This window comes from Numenius arquata, chromosome 2 (assembly GCF_964106895.1).
Source record: "Numenius arquata chromosome 2, bNumArq3.hap1.1, whole genome shotgun sequence".
NCBI classification, from domain to species: Eukaryota; Metazoa; Chordata; class Aves; order Charadriiformes; family Scolopacidae; genus Numenius; species Numenius arquata.
The window spans coordinates 60,255,760-60,263,868 of NC_133577.1; positions in this window are offsets into that span (position 1 = coordinate 60,255,760).

Genomic DNA, 8,109 nt, shown 5'->3' on the forward strand with positions numbered 1-8,109 from the left:
CAGCATCCCTAAAATTTGAGAGTAGAGTTTCTTGGATCAAAGCTGAAAATGTATTACGATTTCAAGGAAACTTTAATCAGGTGTCATGTTAGAAGCTCCTTCTCTTATTCTTTACTTCTGTCTTAAGTTGTGTCTCTTGGCTATGAAAGAGCCAGATGTACAGAAATCCACTGTGACTGAATTTTACTTTTAGACAGTTGTACATGTTTTGGAGTGGGATACCTCTTTCATGAGACCTGAGTATAGCTTTATCCAGAAAACCAACGACTGAGGAGGAAACAGATTTTTTTGGTCACTGACCTTGTTCTGTTCATAATTATTTCATGATCTAAAACATTGCAGCAAAATATTTAGCATGGGCTTTTTTGTGCCAGTTAATTTAGCAGATCTTAAAACAATGTTTTCTTGAATATGCCTAGATGCAAGTACCTGCTAAAAGCTGAGAAAATGCTTAAGTGCACAGGAATGCAATTACTTCAGTAGATAGAAGAGCTTCCTGGTTTTAGACACTTCAAAGAGGACAAAGATTGGCAGTGCTTTGAAACTTGGGGGAGCCAGGCGAAAGGAAAGATAAAAGTAAACTAAAGCAAGCTATGAAATGCCGTTTCACTGCACAGCATTGTTAGTAGTTTGCTGAAAGGCTGATTCCTCTTGTTACCAATAAATTAAAATGCATCAATTCAGGTGTGGCGGTAAACCCTGGGAAGAGAGGGATGGCTACATGGGACTGCAAGTCTAGTTCCCTCATTGTGTCTTGTGTTTCATTTAGCCCCCCAGGGTGTTGTCCTGAGCTGACTTCCCATTTGGAGCGCTCCTTGAAAGACAGACCGGTGTGTGGATACACCAGCATCTCTATTCCCTTCTTGTTCCTAGCTCTAGCCCTCTGTCCTTGCTGATGGAGCAGAAGTACAACCTCTTTTTTATTTTTTTTTTTTCCCTTTCTGTCTACATGAGATTAATGGGGTGGATGGGAGAGTCCTGTCTTGCAGCCACGTGCAGAGTAAAGCAATTTAAGTTGGTACTGCTAAAACCCAAATGATTGGATTGTCTTATAAAACCCTTCTGTAAAGAAAATAAAATGAGTTATTTGAAAGGAGTGAGCTCATGAAGGTTTTGGTGTGTCACTGCAAGTCATTCAACGCTGAGTGAATGTTCTAAGTACAGAATGTCCCAAAATGTACTCTTAACTTTGGGACAGAGCTATTGATAGTAGAGTATAAAGAATGTAGTTGTATTGCCAAACATGGAGGCAAGTGGAGCTGAGATGAGATGGAAGTGACCTTATTAGTGGATTTGTATTCTAAATTTTAGGTGACCAGTCTCTCATTGTTAGTGAAAGCAAAGGTTATGATGTTTCGATCAAAAGTTTCTTTGCTACTTGAAGTGGACAAAAGATTAACTCTAAAAAGAAGAAAACAAAGTGCATATATTTTATATTGGTGTAGATATACATAGTTTATATCCATACCCATATACATAGATATTTTTGTATATACATACGTAGTTTCACCCGGCCTGTACCTTTTCCCATCAGGGAAAGGAATTTGTGTTTGCCAGCAGTGCTTGCTGCATGCTGAAAGTAGCAGAGAACTGGATCATGGCCGCTGCTCATGGGAGACTTGTGCTGCTCGACGTGGTTGAATAGCAGGAAATCCTGGAGTGCAGCACAACTCCAATATTCAGTTTTTTTTCCATATTAGGAAATATTTCCTTATCATTACTGTGGGTGTGTTGGAATGATTTGTGAGATTAATTTCTGTGAGCCAAATTAAAAGACAAGGCCCTGTTGCTTACTTCTGGCTTTTGGACAAGCTCCATGGGAAGGAACGAAGAGGCTCAGCCTGGCGAGGGGGGTGGCTCTTTTCAATCAATGCAGGTGATTGAAACTAAACCTCACCAAAACTGTTTGTGGTTTTTTTTTTTTTTTTTTTTTTTTAAAAAGTCATTTCAGCCCAGTGCAGGTTTTCCATTTGGGTTATGCAGCTTCTTGTGCTGGCACAAAGCATTGAGTGGCAGCGGGAGAGAAACAAACCGATGGTTTGATGGAAAGTGGGATGGCTTCTTTCAGAAACAGTACTGGCTAATGCCAGCTTCCAGTGTGCATACAGTGGTGGCCTTTGCTGGGGAGGGTGGGTTTTGGAGTTTTGGTGGGAATTTTGTTTGTTTTCTTTTTTTTTTCATAGTCTACATAGTCTACTTCTCATTCATTTTTTATTTTTTTTTTTTTGCATACTCTACTATTTTGGGGTATTTATAGGTTTAGGAGTCTACCCCAAGGAACAAAAGTAACTTCCTTCATTTTGAAAGCATCTCTTACTGGGGTATATTGGGTGAAAAGCTCTTCTGGGGCTTACAGGGCACGTTGGAGCCAACCACTGACACTGCAAGTTGCTTTCCAGGCCTCATTGTCCCCCAGGTTCCCCTGGTGTCATTGGTCCCAGAAGCGTTAGCTGCTGCTGAGGCTGCAGGGCGGCATTTCCATCCCTGAGTCCTGTGTGTCTGTGAATGTCTCCTCAAGGTTTTCTCATGGTCGTGAGGGCCAGGCACTGGGAGCATCCGCTCCGTTTGGTTTACGAGCTGGGGCTGGGTGAGCCACGGAGCCCGCTCTGTTTTTAGCTGTGTCTGTAAGGGGCGACTCACCCAGATGCTCCATGGGGAAAGCAAGAATGACTTAAAATGGCTAAAACACTTGAACATCTTATGCTTTTAAATAGCAAAGCCTGTTCCGACAGGGCTAATTTTACTCGGTTTCTTAGTGCTACTTTAAATAGAATGAATGTAATTAATTCTGTAACTTAACTTTAGAGTAGCAAAACTTAAAATATAACACACATTGGGGAATGAATAACAACCTAGAGGAAATATATAAATGAGGTAAATGAAATGCTGTCAGTGACAGCTTGTTGCAGTCTAGTTATTTCATTGTCTTTTCTCAGATGGGGACTGTTGTAAAAACTGGAGGGCATCAGAAAGATCTGGTCTTGGCAATAACATCCAAGAAGAATAATCTGCGTGTAAAGTATCTGAGCTGTTATATTGGCAGGGAATGTTGCTTCCTTCAAGTAGCGCATTAAGTAAAATTGGGGTTTGTGAATGGTGATACTACCGAAAACATGAATTATGTAGGAACAGAATATTTGTTTTTCTTCCTGAAACATACCCCAGAGCAGTGCTTGGCAAACACGCTGATAGCTGTGAACTTCTGTAACGGCAGTAGCACAGCTAGCATCATCCAGATGCAAGGATAGGAATATTAGGTCAAAACCTATTGAGCAGAAGGGTTTGGTTTTGTTTTTTTATTGGCATAAGTGAACTTTGGACAAGGCTTCATTTGGAACACGGAAATCCGTATTTAGTAATAACACAAGTATTAAGATCAGGCTCCAAGAGTTGAAAAATATTGGCCCATAATTGACATGGGTTGGTGTGGCGGGATTTTCTTATTTGCTTGTTGCTTGGAGACTTCAGGATCCTGTAGCTGTTTTTGTTTGTTTCTGGAGGTTTCTAAAAAGCTTTGGAAGTGAATTTAAAGTGTGTCAGAAAAAGAAGGCCTCCCCAGGAGGAGGTTTGGTGTAAACAATTGGATGGTGAAAACGTGTGTAACTCGGTAGCCAAATTTGTGCTAGTAGAAACTGTAGTGCAGAAAGTAATTTTCCCTCTGGGCTGGTACCACAGTACGACCGCTTTCTCCTTCTGTTTCGTCATTGGAACTATCAGCTGCTGTACAACACTTTAATCTTTGCGTGTCAGCTCATACTGAGTAGAGTCGCACGTTTCAGAAGTTGCCCAGGGTGCCCGGGCGGCTGCTGCTCCAGCTGCTGCTTTTCCCCCTGCTCTTGCTGGTATGTCACATCACCCCATCCCGCTGAGCCTTTGGTTACTTACTTCATTTATCTGTCCCTGCCCACTGCCTTTTGGTGTGAATCATGCTGTCAGTTGTGTCTGGTGGGTGGTTTTTTGTTTTTTTTTTTTTTTTTCCATATATATCTACATATCTCCCGTCTCTCTTTAAGAGAATCCAAACAATTTGGAGACAGCAGGGCTGGTGTTCATACTTGAAGCCTTGCTGTATCCGTGCTGCTTTCCTAGACAGCACTTCATTATTATTTTTTTTAAATACAATCCTTGTCACGGGTGATGTTTTTAGTGCCCGGTTTTGTGAGTTGCTTTGCTGTGTTGTTTGTAAGGAGCCAAGCAGCATTACTAAGTCAGCTCTAGCTTCTTTCAGTGGTTGCCAGTGAGAGGACGAGGGGCAACGGGCACAAGCTGGAGCATAGGAGGTTCCACTCAAATATGAGAAGAAACTTCTTCACGGTGAGGGTGCCAGAGCCCTAGAACAGGCTGCCCAGGGAGGTGGTGGAGTCCCCTTCTCTGGAGATCTTCAAGACCCGCCTGGATGCAATCCTGAGTAACATGCTCTGACATGCTCTGGGCAACCCTGCTTCAGCAGGGGAGTTGGACTAGATGATCTTTATGGTCCCTTCCAACTCTAAAAATTCAGTGAAATTCAGTGAAATTCTCAGCCAGAAGAGCTCCAGTGCTACACACGCTGGCGATAGCTGGCATTTCTGAAGGTACTTGCTTTATTGAGTTGTATGCATTTACTTTGGAGCAGGTCTGGCACCAAAAGCCTATCTCTCCTTTCTCTTTTATCTTCTAATTCTTGAAAAATGCCGTTTGTGTGCTTCATTTCAGGAGCAAGTTGAATGATAAAATGTGTCATGCTGAGAAAATGGGAACTTTGAAAGGCAGAAATACGTTTCAGTATCTGCCTTACCCAGAGGCTTTCACTCAAGAGCCAAATTCCTTTGGAATGTAAATGCAAACTTCATAAACTTTTGCGGTTTTTACCCTTTTTTACTGCAATAGTGATCTGCCTTCCTAATTGCTGGGCTTCGGGGGCATGCTCGGGTGTATAAATTAAAGTTATCAGCCTTTGTGTGAAGTGATGTTGCTGGTTTGGGAGAAAGGATTGGTGTTCCCTGTCCTGCTGAACATGTATATCGCTTTACATTTTAAAGGGTAGAGGTAGAGGGTAGGTTTAGATTAGATATTAGGAAGAAATTCTTTACTCTGAGGGGGGACAGTGGAACAGGTTGCCCAGAGAAGTTGTGGATGCCCCATCCCTGGAGGGGTTCAAGGCCAGGCTGGATGGGGCTTTGAGCAACCTGCTCTAGTGGAGGTGTCCCTGCCCATGGCAGAGGGGTTGGAACTCGATGATCTTTAAGGTCCCTTCCAACTCTGACCATTCTATGAAATCCTAATTGGAGACCTAGTAGCAGCACGTAAGTAACATTGACGTAAGTCATGTGGTAAAAAAATGTGCTTTTCTCTCTGAGAGTTGTATGTGATGTTTGCTCCCTAACTTAAATATGCACCAAGTAATGAGTCCAGAGTAAACGTATTCTAGGGGTGCTGTATAATTATACTACATGCATAGCTTCAAAAATAAGAATATTTCCATTGTGTTACTTAAGTCCAGAATAATTTGATAGTATAGATCCAGCCTTATTTGACAGTAAGAACAAACTATATGACACAACACAGTTGTGCAGAAGACTTGCCTGTAAAGAGACTGGCACCTTCAGACATTCTTACGGAAGTGAAGCCCAGTTGTCATACCCATGGCTGTCTAACTGGCACAGACTTGCTCTCTTGCTGGCAATCTGTGTAAGAAAAAGCAAGAATTGATCAAATAGGTTACTGTAGTATTCCAAAAAATGTGAAACCTTCTAATAATTGGCAAGATTGCTTTCAGTTTTCAGTGCTTGTAGCTTACTTCATCTCCTCCCTGCTATGCTGCTGCCCTACCTGCCTCTTGGGGCAAGATGTCCCCTGGTCACCCTGCACCTGAAGCTCCTTATCCCTCTTTTTCCTGTGCCCACATTGTAGGTGCTTGCTGCTGAGCAGAGCAGGCACCAGGAGAAATGCTCATGCTGGGACTTCAGCCATCCGTCCAGGATGCACGGGCTCAATTTCTGGGCCAAGCCGCGCATATGGCGTCTCTGCTTCTGGCAGCTCCGAGATGTTGTCCTGCAGGCTGCATGCTGCTCAGTGTCCCCTGTCGATTAGGTCGGTTTGATGTTTCTCTCATTCACAGCCGGTGGTGTATCATTTTTTTTTTTCTGAAGTTACAGGCCTTTCGGAAAGAAAGGTCTTTGGTCCTTGTCAACCAGAGCAGTTTTGGCCGAATACATCTGGCTGGTTAATGTGACCTTCTTTGTGATCCAGGTGGAGCCTAATGCAAGGCTGGTGATGCAGCAGGAGTTAGAATGGTTCCATTATGCAAATGGCATGAATTTGGGTGAATTAGGACACTTCCAAGAACTACGGGTGCCACCTTTTCAGAACATTCCCAATAACAGTGCTGAGGTCAGTAGTAGTATTCTGTTTTAAAAGGGCTTCATTTTGAAGCTTCTTCCTTCCCGCCCCCCCCATCCCCTCTGGCATCATTTGTTTGTAAAGGTCATACTTAAGGATTTTACTTGGTTACTCCCAACTGAATATTTTGTTTGGGATGTGGATTTGTGCTTTGGGGGTTTGTTAGTAGAAGCAGAGAGGGGAGAGGAAAAAGGATAAAGAGCTTTATCTCACCTGTGAGTTGACGTAGGACATTTTTGCAGGGTGCCTTGTGTCTTCTGCCAGGTCTGTGTGCACTTTTCTGCTTACTTTGGGGAACCTGGAGAGCTCAGGGCACTTCTTGGGTTTACAAAGTTGATTTTTTTTATTTATTCTTTTTTTTTCTTCACAGTGACAGAGCTAACTGGGGCCACCTGGGGGCCACCCATTACAAACTAAGCAAATGTAAATTAAACTCGTCTCAAGGAAATGCTATGCTGTGATAGTGTGGTCCAGAGGCAGGGCTGGTGGGGTGTGCCCAGGGTATGTGGGATGCTGGAAGCAAATGCTTCTGGTGATGTATCCCTCCTGCTTTGGTGGGCTCGTGTCATGGTATGACAGTGAAGTCGATACAAGTTTCTTTGTTAAATAGCTTTCTCTGAGCTTGTTAGCTTACAGGTTGGGTTCTTGTCTATATTTTCCTACTGTAGAACCACAGTGAGGGTCAGCCCCGCTATTTATAGCATGCTGTGCCAGTGCCAGATTTGTTATCTCCTTTTTACAGGCTTAATAAAATCAAATGACTTAAATTTGCTATTTGGTGGCATCTGCATTTGTGAGTAAAGGAGCATGCGGAAAACAAATTAACAAGAAATAAAATTGCAATGTTGTTTTATCCTACCAGGAGTACAAGACGTGCAAAGGATAAATATCCTGTTGCTTGCTGGTGCTAGAGTGTGCTCATTATACCTTAAGTAAAGGTTAATCCATTTCAAGCCTGGGTTAATGCTATGTTATCCTGACACTCCAAAATGATCAGAAGGTGGTTTTTTACTCTATTAGGTCATTTCTTGAAATAACTTAATCACAGATGCCAGCATGTGGTCAGCAGTTGCTCTGTTTGATTTGGGTGTGTCAGCATACTACAGGTTTTCCTCCGATACCTGTTTTATATTTATCTTTTCCCACCTATCAAGGGAGAAAGAGAGTGTAATATTGTAGAACAGACTCAATATGGAGAGCAGAGCCAAGTTCTCCAGCTTTTCAAGAAGTGTCCGGTATGGGGGTACATGTTTGTGTGAAGAATAAACTCCTTAATTTTTAGTAAAGATTAACAGTTGACAACTTGCATCTTTAGTACAGAATGAAGGGGATAAAAGATTGATTAAAACCAAGAAATATTGGCGTCATCATAAAGCAGATGTAGTGCTATTAAAACCTCATTGTATATGTATAGAGAAATACATTTTTATCCTCGGAACTCTGGCATCTTGCACGCTCCAAAATACACAGCTAAAATAATACCTACATAATGCTATGAGGCGCCTTTATTTGAGACACAGCAGCTGCGTTTTGTGACAACAAATATCTTATTGTTGCACCAAATCCAATTAAAAATCCACAAGATGAAATGCCATCTTCGCAGAGGGTAGCAGGCAAATTCAAAACAAAAACCCCAGAGTGGAATGAAGCAATCTTCCTGTCTGATGTGGACGTGCAAGTTCTCTTCTGTATGAAACTTTTAATTGGTTCACCTTAAAAGGTATTAGG